The sequence below is a fragment of the Macaca thibetana genome, chromosome 16 (assembly GCF_024542745.1).
Source record: "Macaca thibetana thibetana isolate TM-01 chromosome 16, ASM2454274v1, whole genome shotgun sequence".
NCBI lineage: Eukaryota > Metazoa > Chordata > Mammalia > Primates > Cercopithecidae > Macaca > Macaca thibetana.
Window position 1 is genome coordinate 15,523,271 of NC_065593.1, and position 16,278 is coordinate 15,539,548.

The 16,278-nt window shown below is 41.7% G+C and overlaps 4 protein-coding genes across 6 annotated transcripts in view; 2 read left to right on the forward strand and 2 right to left on the reverse strand.

Annotated features, from left to right (window-relative positions):
- TXNDC17 (thioredoxin domain containing 17) overlaps positions 1-16,278 on the reverse strand; it is a 997,418-nt gene that overhangs the window by 784,553 nt on the left and 196,587 nt on the right. The gene's annotated exons all lie outside the window — the stretch shown is intronic.
- LOC126939805 (uncharacterized) overlaps positions 1-16,278 on the forward strand; it is a 910,157-nt gene that overhangs the window by 575,405 nt on the left and 318,474 nt on the right. The window lies entirely within an intron of this gene.
- The window catches only part of WSCD1 (WSC domain containing 1), a 392,253-nt gene that overhangs the window by 267,243 nt on the left and 108,732 nt on the right, over positions 1-16,278 (reverse strand). The window contains exon 3 of the mRNA XM_050765322.1: positions 5,802-5,885. The gene's annotated coding sequence lies outside the window, so the exon portion shown is untranslated. The remainder of the gene's footprint in view (positions 1-5,801; positions 5,886-16,278) is intronic.
- DERL2 (derlin 2) overlaps positions 1-16,278 on the forward strand; it is a 434,214-nt gene that overhangs the window by 73,706 nt on the left and 344,230 nt on the right. The window lies entirely within an intron of this gene.

Below are 16,278 nucleotides of genomic sequence, written 5' to 3' on the forward strand. Positions count from 1 at the left end.
AGCCTTAATTGGAAATCTCACCCCTCCCAGAATAATGATTCTCAGGTTCACAGACAGCCCCATGGCTGGACAGCAGTGTTGGGCCCAGTGCATCTCAACGAAAGGTTAGACTTTGCAAGCCCAATGGTCTTTGCATCTCTAGCACTTAGCACATAGTAGATGCTTTATAATGCCTGTCAAAGTATCTCCCAGGAATCTCATATGTATTAAATATAATTCTAAGCATTGGCAAAATCCCAGCATCTTTTCCAAATGAAATAAAAAGAGGGGTCACGGGACATTTACAGAGTCGTTAGCCATCAACTCACCCCAGGAAGCCCTCAAGTGGAAGCCTCTAAATCAACTTTTTCTGTAAAGGGTCAGATAGTAAATATTTCAGGCTTTGCAAGCCATGTGGCCTTGGACACATCTACTCAGCTTTGCTGTTGTAGCTTGAAATCAGCCATAGACAATATATAAATGAAAAAGTGCAGCTGTGTTCCTGGAAACCTTTATTTACAAAATAAGCTGCAAGCTGAATTTGGCCCATCCGCCACATTTCGCTGACCCCTGCTCTAAATTGTTAGCGGCATTCAATTCCACGGTGGCTGCTCCCAAACTCTCCCCAGAGAATAAGATCTAATATTTAAATTAACCTCTAAAAGTTTTACATGCACAACAATATCTACATTGGCCTGTAAGAATTTCCACACACCCAATTAAAATCGCTAAATTAATTGAGTCTCAAAGTGAAAAATAAGTCCAGTAAGAATTACCATTGGAGTCCAATTAGAATTACTGTATATTAATACTAGGAGAAATATACCCCTGCTTCATTTTATGAATGCTCTAATTTAATGTCACCCACAAGGTATAAAAGGCAGTCTTTAATCCCCTCTTCCTGTGAACCTGAAATCAACCAACCATCCCTCTATTCATCCATCATTGAGTGAAAAATATATTGAATTCTTGCTAAAATTAGCAAGAAGGTCTACAGACCACAGAGAGAGTCCTGTGTGGGGGCCTTGACTTTAGGTCTGCACGCCCTGTGATTGTCCCTGTGGAGGCCAGACCCGGGTTGTTCCCACCAGCAGCACCAAGCCCACACAGCAGAAATGCACAATGGGAACATAAGCTCCCAGTCTGTCTCAAGATCACAAAAGAGCCCCCACACTTCCACACATGTCATGCCAATCAACACAGAAGGGCCAGGAGTAGGGGAACGTGCCCTGAGTGCTGTCAGCACTTCTGGCTTTGCCTTCCTGATGAGTGTGTTGGGGAAATCCAGCCCAAGCCCCACTGAGTTGTTAGCCATCAACTCACCCTAGGAAGCTGCCTTTCTGGTCCAAGCGCAAACCTCTAAATCAACTTTTTCTGTAAAGGGTCAGAGAGTAAATATTTCAGGCTTTGCAGGCCACATGGCCTAGGACACATCTACTCAGCTTTGCTGTTGTAGTTTAAAATTAGCTACATTTTGTGCTAGGTCCTCAGTACACTGTGGTGCATACAACACATGAGGCCTAGAGAAGGTCATGGCCACATGATTAGATGTTATATTCATGCATAACCCACAGGGTTCCAGGGTGGTGGGGACACTAAGGGAGGCACCATCACCTTAGCTGGGGAGAGCTCCGGAAAACTTCAGGGAAGAATACGCCACAGAGTAGTTAAGGGTGTGGAGGGCCTCCCTGGGCAGACAAGAGGGAAACGGCTTTCCAGGCCCAGGAGGTAACCTGTGCAAAAGCATGATGGTGTGAAACTGCATAGTGTGTGTGGGAACTCCGGAGAACTTAGCAAGGGCAGAAGAAAAAGGTGAAAAGGGAGAGTAGGGAAAACTAAGCTTCAGGCACCAGGAAGGGCCGCATCATGGAAAGCCATGCCTGAACTCAGACTTTCTCCCAAGGGTACAGAGAGCCCTAGAGGACTCTTCACTTCAGTTCAGATTTGCATCTAGATAGACCTATGACTCTGATGCCCTATGGAGAATCTAAAAGCAAGAACATCCAAGAAGGGGGATGTTGCAGTAGGCCAGGAGAGCGCTGAGAAGGTCGGAACAGGGGCCATAGCAAAGGCGATGGAAGGCAAGAGGTGGTACTTAAGAGGGAAAAGCTCCAGGACTTTGTGACCATGAGCAATTACACTATTGGTTCCAATGCTTCACCTCTTCTCCTATCCACACCCTTTGCCTTTTGACTTTGAAGCTCCTCCCACTGAATGGGCAGAGTATGGGTTCAGCCACGTGACTTGCTTGGGTAATAGAGTAAGGCAGAGGTAACACTGCGCCATTCCAAGCTGGTGCCTTGAGAGGTTTTGTGGGTTTTTAGGGACCTGGGAAGAGGAGGATTGAGAGGTTTTGTGTGTTTTTATGGACCTGGGAAGAGGAGGATTGAGAGGTTTTGTGTGTTTTTATGGACCTGGGAAGAGGAGGATTGAGAGGTTTTGGGAAGAGGAGGATTGAGAGGTTTTGTGGGTTTTTTGACCTGGGGAAGAGGAGGATTGAGAGGTTTTGTTTTTATGGACCTGGGAAGAGGAGGATTGAGAGGTTTTGTGTGTTTTTTTTGAGATGGACCTGGGTTTTTAGGGAAGAAGGAGGATTGAGAGGTTTTTTTGTTTTTTTGTGTTTTTATGGACCTGGGAAGAGGAGGATTGAGAGGTTTTGTGTGTTTTTATGGACCTGGGAAGAGGAGGAGAGACACGTGAAACAGAGCCATCCCAACCAAGCCCAGCACAGATCACTCAACCCCCAGTGATAATAACAATTGTTGTAAGCCATTGACTTCCGGGGTGGTGTGTTACCCAGCAATAGTTAACTGCTAAGTGACCAAGGCTTTAGGGATGGGAGGAGAGGAAGGAGTCAACAATCACTTCCAGATAATTCTATTAATTAGATAAATGGAGATGCCATTAACCAGAAGATGAAATACACAGAGGAGGAACAGACTCGGGGGGAAATGCCAAGTTCAGTCTTGAATAAGCTGAATGTGAGATGGCTGTGGAGGAGCCCTAAGGAGACACTCCTCAGTCAGATGTGGGGGTTTTAGGAAATGCGAGAGGGATTTGGGCTACAGATATAGTTTCAAGAAGCATCAGTTTACAAGGAGAAATCGAAGTCATCAGAATTGTAAGAAGAATGGCAGGGGCCAGGCACGGTGGCTCACGCCTGTAATCCCAGCACTTTGGGAGGCTGAGGAGGGCAGATCCCGAGGTCAGGAGATCAAGACCATCCTGGCTAACACGGTGAAACTCCGTCTCTACTAAAAATACAAAAAATTACTGGGCGTGGTGGCGGGCGCCTCAGGTCCCAGCTACTTGGGAGGCTGAGGTAGGAGAATGGCGTGAACCCTGGAGGAGGAGCTTGCAGTGAGCCGAGATCGCACCACTGCACTCCAGCCTGGGCGACAGAGTGAGACTCCATCAAAAAAAGAGAGAAGAATGACAGAAAAATGTTGACCAAGCATGGGACTTGAAGGAAGGCCTACATTTATGGGTCAGGTGCAAGCATTTGACTATTAAACAAATGCACTCCTCCATCAGTCTCCGTATCAGTATCTAGTATATAGTAGACACGCCACAAGTATCTCATGAAAGAAGTAATCAGTCATTGAATGGATTGGTCAGATTATGGCCAATCAATAAAAACTCTCACACACCAATTTTCTAAGAAAGTTGAAGCAGTCCCACACGCTCCTGACTTTTCAGTAGAAAAAAGAAGAGGAAAAAGTTGTATTGCAGATTTAGTCAGTAACATGTTATTTGCTCCATCAATCGACTCAAAGCAAAGGTTAGGGATTGTGCAGAAAAGAGTTCATACAGTAGGGCCAGGACTGCTGTCCTTAGAAAGGGCTGCTTGCAAAGCCAGTCCTTGGCTGACGTCTGGGAACTTGAATGGTAGAGAGTTCTTTATTCTGATGCAAAACTTTGCCTAAAGTATAAGAGTGGCTCCCTGTGCTTAAACCATTTGCACGAACAATGTGGTTTATGCTGACACCTGCTTTTCTTCTGGAAAGCCAGAGCCAAATTTGGTCCGTACTAGACACAGAGTACCTAGTGAGCAGCTCCCAGTAAAAACCTTTGGCAATGACTCTAATGAGCTTCCCTGATAGACAGATTTCACAGGTGTTATCATGACTCCTTGCTGGAGGACTTATGTGTGTCCTGTGTGACTTCACTAGAGACAACTTTGGAAAACTTGCACCTGGCTTTCTCCAGACTTTACTTCACGTGCCTTTTCCCCAGGCTTATTTTTCTTTGTATCCTTTTGCTGTAATGAACCACGGCTGTGACAACAACTACATGTTGAGTGTGTGAGTCTCCCTAGCAAATCCATCATGCGGAGGATCTCGGGGACCCCTCCAACACGCATATTGTGTTTAACAGTCACTAGCAAACAGACTGAAAACCGCCAAACCCGAATTCGGCAAACATATTTTTCCTTACCCTAATTTATATACATCATCACTTTCACCCCCACATATACAGAAATTAATATAAGCCACATTAATATTAAAAAAGTATTTTTTAAATCGATAAATCTCAAAAGAGAAAATTACACTGACAGGCCGGGCACGGTGGCTCATGTTTGTAATCCCAGCACTTTGGGAGGCCAAGGCAGGTGGATCACCTGAGGTCAGGAGTTCGAGACCAGCCTGACCAACATGATGAAACTCCTGTCTCTGCTAAAAATACAAAACTTAGCGAGGCCTGGTGGCGGGCACCTGTAATCCCAGCTACTAGGGAGGCTGAGGCAGGAGAATCGCTGGAACCCGGGAGGTGGAGGTTGCAGTGAGCCGAGATCGCGCCATTGCACTCCAGCCTGGGTGACGGAACAAGACTCTGTCTCAGAAAAAAGAAAAGAAAATTACAGTGACAAGTAGATTATATTAATTTTCCTTTTTACTTGCCTTACTGTACTAATCTGTGGCCGCCCCATTCGGTCTGGATGTTTAGCTCATTATTCTCATCCTGTGTACCGCAGTAGACCACTGCAGAGGCTTGAACTTATAGGAGTACTAAACACTCTCCGTACAGAAAAACTCTTATATGGTTTATATTTGTCTAACTCTCCTCTCTTGTAGAGATATACAACTATTTTTCAAATGTGTATGAGGGCTTGAGGTTAATAAAACATGGATCGATTTAAAAGTGCATTTGCGTGTGTAGTAGTGAGCGTGGCTATTTATAATTCTATGAGACGAAATAAAATGACTTTAAAAATATATAATAGGCCAGGAAAACAATAAAAAGTGATACTGGCATTTCAGAAATGGTGAACATTTTTGAAAAATAGGAACCGGATTTGATCTGAAATGAAACAAAACCACAGGAAACTGATGAAGGAAAAGACCCCTTCGAAGGGAGAAGTTGTTCCAGAGAATTCCAAACTCAAAGGCCTTCAACAGAAGACAGAGTAGACTCTGGTCCTTCAGAGAGGGCACGAGTGGGAAGGAGCACTCAGGGCAGCTGAGTCTCTAACAAGCTTCCCTGATAGACACGTTGCACAGGTGTTAATCACGACTCCTTGCGGCTCAGCCCCGCCTCTCTCCCCTGGACAAAGAGTGTTGACACCAAGAGTGTGAAGCTGTGTCCAATGTGGCCAGTGAGGCCCTTGGACCACACTGACCACGATAAAGGATGGGACGCCCAGGAAAACAAGCTCCCGACCAAGCCGTCACTCCTGAGTGTGCCCCCACCCCTACTTCATAATTGCCACGGACGGACCACGGGAAACACAGGGCTCAGGTGTCCTGGAAGTGAGGACACATCAAAAATCCACTAGGCACTTACAGAAAACCAACGCTATGTCAAACAGGAATCACACTTACCACACGGATGAACTGAGAGTTCAGTAGCACGCAGAACAGGCTTTCGAAGAGGAATAAAGTATCTCTTTCAAATTCATCAAATACCTGAAAAATTAAAATTTTAACCATCAAAATCTCACTAATAATATACGAAAATATTTTCCCTCTGAACATAGGTAGTAATAGCATAGTATATGAAAGCAAAAACAAAATAGAACAGAGTAGACTTGATCAGTAAAATTAAAACTTTTTTAAAATACCAATAAAATGTACAGATCTCCAGGAATGACAGTGAAGAAATAAGAGAAACAGCAAACTACATAACATTCAGAACCAGAAATATGCCTAATTATAGATATGGAAAAGATTTTCTCAACATAGGAAAAAATTGATAATTTTATCTGATAGATTTTTCAATTCAGATAAAATAAATTATTTTCTTGGAAAATTACCTCGATGTACTCAAGTACAGAAATTCTGAATGGATTAACTTTGGAAGAAATTGAAATAATGGTTAGTAATTACACTCCAAATAGGCACTGCCTTATGAAGATTTGGGGACCAGTTATCCCGAATCCTGAATAAACAGAAAATACCTAATTATATGAAATATTTCAGACGAAGTTTCCAGAGAATTTATCTTGATTCATTCTATAAGTTTTCCATAACCATGATACCAAAACTGAATAAGTGTAACACCAAAAAGTATCCTGCAAGTCAATCTCATTCAAGCTCTTAAATGTGAAAATGTTAAATAATACGTTTGCGTATCAAATGCATCAATGTACTAAAATACTAATACATTATCACAAATAAAAAGTTTTCCTCAGAAATATATGAGCAATTGAATATCAGGAAATCAGTCATTGTAAATAATCACATTAATAAAGTAAATGAATAAAAACATGAGATTATCTCAATTGATAGTGGAAAAGTATTGGATCAAATTCAACATGCTTAAGCCCCCAGCAGGCTAGAAATAGAAGAAAACTTTTTAAATCTTACAAAGCTAATTTGTCAATCACTCACAGCAGACATCACAGATAATGGTAAAAACATCTGAAATATTTTCTCCAAAACAGAAATTTAAAATATGAAGATGATTGTAATCACTCTAATTACACAGCATTGTACTGGAGGTTCTAGTCGATGCAACAAGACGCAAAAATTAAATAGAATGTGTGATTATCAGGTAAAAAGAGGAAGATTTGTCAGCATTACAGACCATACACTCGCCTCTCAGGAAAATCCAGGTGAATCAGATGTAAAAGCATTAGAACTAATCAAAGAGTTGATTAAATTTGCTAATTTTAAGATTAAAGTTTTTAAATCAATAGCTCTAAAGCACCAAAAAATTAACATTGGAAAAATGTGATGGGATAGAGCAGGATTTGGCACATTATGGCCCGTGGGCTAAGCCCATTTGGCAACGTGTTTTTGTAAATAAAGTTTTATCGCAGTATAGCTATACCAATTTGTTTATACATTGTCTAGGGCTGCTTTCAGACTACAATGGCAGAGTTGGTTATTTGAAAGAGAGATCAGCTAATGAGCCCATCAACTAATGAGCAGATAATGTTTATATATATAATATATGTGTGTGTGTGTGTATGTGTGTAATACTACTCAGACATTTAAGAAAAAGTAATAATGTCTTTTACAGCAACTTGGATGAAACTGGAGGTCATTATTCTTTTTTTTTTTTTTTTTTTTTCTGAGACGGAGGCTAGAGTGCAGTGGTGCTCACTGCAAGCTCCGCCTCTCAGGTTCACGCCATTCTGATTAGCCTCAGCCTCCTGACTAGCTGGGACTACAGGTGCCTGCCACCACACCCGGCTAATTTTTTAGCAAATCTTAAAATATATACTATCTGGCCCTTCACAAACAAAGATTGCCAGCTTGTGGAATAGAGCATCTCATTCTCATTAACAATGAAATTTATAAAAATATTCAGAAATAAATTTATAAATGAGTGGACAATTTATTGATTAATAAAAGTATAAAACTTTACTAAGGCATAAGATAAATTTTAAATAAGCTTGAATGGAAAGACTCAATACTGTAAAAATGTCTATTCTCCTCCAAATGAATCTATAAATACAAAGTAATCACATTCGAAATTCCAACGGGAGACTGTTAAACTTGACAACTGTAAATCCAAACTTTAAATGAAAAAGAAAATGTAGGACTTTCACTTCAAATAATGGCAAACCATTTGCTTTAAACCAACCTACAGGTGCACCTCAGACACAAACAAAGATGGACACAATATTTAAAAGCAACTTTTTGGAACTAAAAGTAGATCTACACCTCAATCTAGCAATCCCACTACTGGGTACCTACCCAAAGAAAAAGAAATCACTATATCAAACAGATACTTGCATGCTTGTATTTATAGCAGCACAATTCATAATTGCAAAGCTATAGAATCAACCTAAGTGCCCATCAACTAATGAGCAGATAATGTTTATATATGTGTGTGTGTGTGTGTGTGTGTGTGTGTGTGTGTGTAATACTACTCAGACATTTAAGAAAAAAAACATCTTTTGCAGCAACTTGGATGAAACTGGCGGTCATTCTTCTTCTTTTTTTTTTTTTTTTTTTTTTTGAGATGGAGTCTTGCTCTGTCGCCCAGGCTGGAGTGCTGTGGCGCGATCTCGGCTCACTGCAACCTACCCCTCCTGGGTTCACACCATTCTCCTGCCTCAGCCTCCCGAGTATCTGGGACTACAGGCACCCGCCACCTCGCCCGGCGAATTTTTTCTATTTTTAGTAGAGACGGGGTTTCACCGTGTTAGCCAGGATGGTCTCGATCTCCTGACCTCGTGATCCACCCGCCTCGGCTTCCCAAAGTGCTGAGATTACAGGCGTGAATCACCGTGCCCAGCCTGGAGGTCATTACTCTAAATGAAGTAACTCAGGAATCAAAGACCAAGTGAGAGCTAAGCTATGGGTACACAAAGGCATACACAGTGTTATAATGAACACTGAAGAGTCATAAAGGAGGAGGGTGGGAGTGGGGTGAGGGATGAAAAACCACCTATTGGGTGAAATGTACGCTACTCAGGTGATGGACACACTAAAATCCTAGGCTTCACCACGATATGGTTCATCCATGTAACAAAAAACCATGTGTATTCTTAAAGGTATTGGAATGTTTTCAATTAAAAATAAATAAATAAATACCTTCCTAAATGCATCCAAGAGTTAACCAGATAGTGAGAAATTATCACACCAAGATCTAAAATAAGATAGAAATTGAAAGAGGTGAGCCGGCCATTGAAGGCCACCTTTGTCCCCCAAGCAATTACAAATCCAAAAGAAGTAATTTATAAGCTAAGACCCATTTTGAAATCTTTACCAGGCAAGAGGGACAGGGGTAGGAACCGTAATGACACAGTCGCACTAATTGCTGAGATGCCAAAGTTCTAAGCCTAAGGAGGAACCAGAAGTAAACCAACTTTTACACAGGCTGCCTCGTGGTTTCAAGTTACCAGGTGTTCTACAATATTTCAAACCTGAAATGGGATTAAGGTGATCCGAGATTGCTATCACCTGGTAGAACCAAATGAAAGAGAACTAGCAACGTAAAATATTTCAAAGCAGATTTGAAAAAGCACCAAATAGGCCAGGCGCGGTGGCTCACGCCTGTAATCATAGCATTTTAGGAGGCTGAGACAGGCAGATCACGAAGTCAGGAGATCGAGACCATCCTGACTAACATGGTGAAACCCTGTCTCTACTAAAAATACAAAAAGTTAGTTGGGCATGGTGCAGGTGCCTGTAGTCCCAGCTACTCAGGAGGCTGAGACAGGAGAATCATTTGAACTCCAGAGGCAGAGGTTGCAGTGAACCAAGATCATGCCACTGTGCTCCAGCCTGGGCAACAGAACAAGACTCCACCTCAAAAAAAAAAAAAAAAAAAAAACCACCAAATAGATGTTATACATTAAAAATACAATGATTAAAATTAAGAACTCGAGACACAAATGAAGAGACAATTGAATGAACTGAAATACATGTTAGGTAAAATATTTAGAATGAAGTGCCAAAAGACAAAGAGATGGAAATTACAGAAAAAAGAGTAAGAGACACAGGGGATATGTTGAGAAAGACTGACATGGGTTTCACGGAAGTCCCAGAAGGAGAGTAGAGAGAATAGGTTGGAAGCAATATTTAAACAAGTAAAATGGCTTTAAAATCTCCAAAACTAGTGAAATAAATTAATCGATGGATTCAAGACCCCAATGGCTCCTTGGCAAAAGAAATAAAAAATAAATATACTCCCAGATACATCATAGTGAAACAGCATAAAACCAAAGACAGAGAGAAAATCTTAAATGTACTGAGGGGTGAGGGTGGAAACGCATCACTTCTAAGAAGAAACAGACCTACAGCTGACTTCTCAACAGCAACAGTGGAAGACAGAAGACAGAGGGGTGGTATTTCCAATGGACTAAAAGAAAATAAATGCCAGTCTAGAATTCTATACCCAGTGAAAATACTTTCCAAGAACAATTTGAAAGAAAGACGTTTTTAGAACAGCAAACAACCAAGGGTCTTCACCACTAACCAATTTTTACTAAAGAAAATACGAAAGGAAATGATCCCAGATGCAATAGTGGAAATTAAGAACAAGGAACAAAAAATGATGGTAAATATACAGATAAACCAAAATGAACTCTGAGTTTATTTTAAAAACTAATAATATTCCCTGTGAAGGCTTAAATGCATATAGAATTAAAATACAGAAAAACAGCACATGAGCCAAGAGAGGAGAACACGGAATAAAAGTATTCTGAGATCCTTACATTGTTCAAGAGGAAAGTAAATGTACCAACTCATATTAGACTTCAATGAGTCAATAAAGCATATTGTTATCTAGAGAGATCATGGCAGGAGAACGGTGGGAACCCAGGAGGCAGAGTTTGCAGTGAGCCGAGATTGCGCCACTGCACTCCAGCCTGGGCGACAGAGCAAGATTCCGTCTAAAAAAAGAAAAGAAAAAAAAAAAAAAAAATATATATATATATATAGTAGAAGAGTATATAACTTCCAAACAACAGAGGAGTAGAGGTTGAATCATGTATGGATGAATAGCCTCAAGAAAATGCCAAAAAATAGGTCAGGTGCAGTGGCTCATGCCTGTAATTCCAGCCTTTTGGGAGGCTACACTGGGTGGATCACATGAGGTCAGGAGTTCGAGACCAGCCTGACCGACATGGAGAAACCCAATCTCTACTAAAAATACGAAAAAGAGTTGGGTGTGGTGGCTCACGCCTGTAGTCTCAGAGGCAGGAGAATTGCTTGAACCTGGAGGCAGAGGTTGCAGTGATGGTGCCACTGCATTCCAGCCTGGGCAACAGAGTAAGACTCCATCTCAAAAAAAAAAAAGAAAGAAAGAAAATAAAAAAGAAAATGCCAAAAAATAATAGAAAATGAGGGAGGATTTGCCCAGATAGATGTTAGAACAAAAATTACGCACATATTTATTTAAATGATGTAGTGTAGGCATACGAATAGTGGAACAAATTGTGTTTATTTTTATGTCCCCCTAAAACTTCGTGTGTTGAAACCCTAGCCCCCCATGTGACAGTAACTGGAGTGGGGACTTTGGGAGGTCATTAGGTCATGTGACTAGAGCCCTCCTGACAAGATTAGTGCCCTTATAAGAAGAAACAGCAAACAGCCTGATTCCTTTCTCTGTTCTGTGCCATGTGAGGGCATAGAAAGAAGACAACCATCTGTGGACCAAGAAAATACCTTTTCCTCAACAAAATCTTATCGTGCAGACACCCTAATCTTAGACTTCCCAGTCTTCACAACTGCTAGCAATACATCTCTGTTGTTTAAGTCACCCAGCCTATGGGATTCCATGATGGCAGCCTGAACTGACTGAGATACATAGATACACGGATCACAGGAATGGAGTAGAATCTGCAGTTTTGTGTATATATGGCAATTTCAACTACAATGACAACAGTAATGATATAATAAGGAATTAGGAACTGTTCTAAGTGCATTTATTATTAGTGACAAAATATTATTTGCTATAAAAGCATTTCAATTTCCTAGGAAAGAAAAGACTATTCAATAAGTAGTTTAAAGAAAACTCCATATCCATTTGAAAAAATTAACTTAGATACATTACTTGTACCATACAAAAAATTCCTGCTAGATAAAATGCTAAATGTAAAAAAAAAAAAAGAAAGAAAAAAAAAGAAACTATAAAAGAGTTGGAATAAAACTGTGAAGTAATTATTATAATCTTAGTATTGGAAAGATTTTCCTAAAACAAGACATATAACCCCGAAGCCATATAATAGAGGATTAACATTTTTAATCTCATAAAATTTTAAAACATTTTTGTTGAAAAATGACACCTCAAATACAGAGTTAAAATACAAACAGCAAAGAGAAGACATTATATGCAACACACTTATCTCATATAGAATTTATAGCCAAACTATATCAAGATTATACATAAATCAATAAGACACACAAGACAATAAAAATCAGACAAATGATATAAATAGGCAATTCACAGAAGAAAAATAGAAATGCCGATAATCATATGAGAAAATGCACAGCTTCCGCTAGTAATCAGGGAAATGAAAATTAAAACAATAATGAGATATGATTTTATACTAATTATATTGCCAAAAATTAAAAAGATTGATAGTAGCAAATATTAGCAAGGATGTGTGAAAACAGGTGCTTTCAGATACTTGCTGAAAGCAGTTGAGAACGTGTGAGGTCATTTGGAACCCATTAGGCATCATTGACCAATGTTTAAATGGGCATTCCGTTTACCCTAGCAATTTCATTCCTGAAAACCCACCTGCGCACAAAGATATACATACAAAAGCAGTTTTTGTAGCCTGGTTTGTAAGCGCAAAACGCTGGGGGTTGGGAAATTGATAGATGTGTATCAGTAGGAGAGCGGCTAAAGATTGACATAATGTGGGACGGTGGAATTCTCTACATATATTAAAATAATGTAGTAGACTTTCATGCACTGACATGGAAAGATGCCCAATACTTATCAAAAAGTAAAATAAAATTAAAAAATAATTTGCATGGTATGGCACCATTTATGTTTATATGTTTCTTACACACACACACACACACACACAAAGACATTGGAAGAATGGAACCCAAGGTGTTGATGTTGGTTACAGATATGGTTTAGATCTGTGTCCCCACCCAATATCATCTTGAATTGTAATCCCCAGTGTTGGAGGTGGGGCCTGGTGGGAGGTGATTGGATCTTGGGGGTGGATTTCTCATGAATGGTTAGCACTGTCTGCTTGGTGCTGTTCTCATGATAGTGAGATCTCGCGAGATCTGGTTGTATAAAATGTATAGCACCACCTGCACCACTGTCTCTTGCTCCTGCTCTGCCATGTGCGACACCTCCCTCCTCCTTTGCCTTTTGCTATGACTGGAAGCTTCCTGAGTCCCACCCATGATTCGGGATCAGGGAAGGGAAGTGGTAGGTAAAGGAGGGCTTGGTCCTTGTCTAGGGCTCCACCCCATGGACCTAGCTGAGGACAGGCACTCCTGCCTTCCTGCCCAAATGTTGCATTTCCCAGGACCACCCTGGACTGCCAGGTGCCCATCCTGTGCCTGTAAAAACACGAGACCCAGCTGGGCACCGTGGCTCCTGCCTGTAATCCCAACATTTTGGGAGGCCTAGGCGGGCAGATAGACAGGTCAGGAGTTTGAGACCAGCCTGACCAACATAGTGAAATCCCGTCTCTACTAAAAATACATTAAAAAAAAAAAAAAAAAAACTAGCTGGGTGTGGTGGTGGACACCTGTAATTCTAGCTACTTGGGAGGCTGAGGCAGGAGAATTGTTTGAACCCAGGAGGTAGAGGTTGCAGTGAGCCAAGAGAGTGCCACTGCACTCCAACCCTGGCAATAGTGCCAGACTCCCTCTGAAAAAAAAAAAAAAAGACCGTGGCTGGGCACAGCGGCTCAAGCCTGTAATCCCAGCATTTTGGGAGGCCAAGGTAGGCAGATCACTTAAGGTCAGGAGTTCCAGAACAGCCTGGCCAACATGATGAAACCCTGTCTCTACTAAAAATTGTTTGGGCATGGTGGCAGATGCCTGTAATCCCAGCTACTCAGGAAGCTGAGGCAGGAGAATCATTTGAACCTGGAAGGCGGAGGTTGCAGTGAGCCAAGATCATGCCACTGTACTCCAGCCTGAGCAACAAAAACAAGACCCTGTCTCAAAAAAAAAAAAAAAAAAAAAAATGTCAAAGTGGGCAGATCATGAGGTCAAGATATCAAGACCATCCTGGCCAACATGGTGAAACATCATCTCTACTAAAAATACAAAAATTAGCCAGGCATGATTGTGTGCTCCTGTAGTCCCAGCTACTCAGGAGGCTGAGGCAGGAGAATCACTTGAACCCGGGAGGCAGAGGTTGCAGTGAGCCGAGGTCGTGTCACTGCGCCCTGTGATATTGCTTCTAAAATCCAGGGGGAAGTGTATGACATTACTCCCAATGTAAGAGTGGGTGTACATCCACCCGGGGATATTGCTCCTAATATTCAGGGAAGGAGAAAATGATATTACTGCCAATATCGCAGAGAGCTTACAACCCTTCTGTGATATTGTTCCTAATATCCAGAGGGGGGAGAGGATGATGTCAGTACAACATCACAGGCTGTGTACACCCACCCAGTGATATTGTTCCTAATATCCAGAAAGGGAGAGGATATTACACCCCATATAGCAGGAGGTGTATACCCATGCTGTGATATTGTTCCTAATATCCCGGAAACGAAGAGCTTGATTTTACTCCCAGTATCGCAGGTGGTGTACATCCCCTCCCCTTGTGATATTGTTCTTAACATTCAAAAGAAGAGAGGATGACATTACTCCCAATATCGAAGAAAGTGTAAACCCTCGTGTGACATTGTTCCTAACATCATGAAGGGGAGAAGATGATATTAATCCCCATGTCGCAGAAAGTGTACACCCCCCTGTGATATTGTTCCCGTGATCCAGGAGAGAAGAGGATGATATTACATTCAATATCACATGGGGTGTACACACCCCCAGTGATATTGTTCCTAACTTCAACATGGGAGAGGATGATATCAAACCCAATATTGCAGGGGGGGATATTGGGATATTGTTCTTCATATCCAGCAGGGGAGAGGATGAAATTACTCCCAATACTGCAGAGGGTGTACACCTGTCTGTGAAATAGTTCGTAATTTCCAGAGAGAGAGATGATGCTACTCACAATATTGTAAACACGCTGTGGGTCCACCGTGGATTGTAATAGCCAGGGGAAGAGATGGGGGGCGATATTACTTCATCTTGCAGGGGGTGTCCATATATTATAATTACATATATAAGAGATTATATATATTATATATTACATAATATTCATATATAATATATAATTTATATAGATGAATATTATTATATCTACAAATATTAATATGATATATCTTAATATAATATCGATATTATTTATTAATATTTAATTTCTGTCGTCAGCCTGGCGACAGAGAGAGACTGAGTCTCAAAAAAAGAAAAAGCAAGACTCTTGCAGGCAGACATACAAGCAGCTGGAAGTCGTGAGGAATACATCGGCAGAAGAAGACACAACCCCCTGCTCGTGGAGATCACGCTGGCACAAGAGCAGGCCGCCAGGCATGGGCAGGTCATCGACCAGAGGAACAAACTGGAGTTTGGCCTGAGCAGTCGGAGTTGAGCCTGGTGGCCAAGCAGCCTGACTCCAAGAGAAAACCACCTCCCTTCTGACTCCCCCATCTGCTGAGAGCTACCTCTACTCAATAAGACCTTGCATTCATTCTCTAAGCCCACGTGTGATCCGATTATTCTAGTACACCAAGGCAAGAAACCCCGGGATACAGAAATCCCTCTGTCCTTGTGATAAGGCAGGGGCTCTCATTGAGCTGGTTAACACAAGCTGCCTACAGAGCACAAACTAAAACAGCACCCGTGTAACACACACCCACTGGGGCTTCAGGAGCTGCCAACATTCACCCCTAGACACTGCCTTGGGGTCGGAGCCCCACAGCCTGCCCATCTGCACGCTCCCCTAGAGGTCTGAGCAGCGGGGCGCTGAAGAAGGGAGCCCCGCCCCCATCACGTGCGCCGCAAGGGGGACAAGGGAAGCGTTCCCATTTCACCCGGAAGCAGATGCCATCATGCTTCCTGTACAGCCTGCAGAACCGTTAACCAATTCAACCTCTTTCTTTTATAAATTACCTAGTCTCAGGTATTTCGTATAGCAATGCAAAAATTGACTAATATAGTTGCCCATAGGGAAGAGAGTATGAGCAATGAGTAAAGAAATGGTGACTTTCATGTATGAAAGTGATGTTCTGGCCAGGGCGTGGTGGCTCACGCATGTCATCCCAGCACTTTGGGAGGCTGAGGTCATGAGGTCAGGAGATGGAGACCATCCTGGCTAACATGGTGAAACCCCATCTCCACTAAAAAT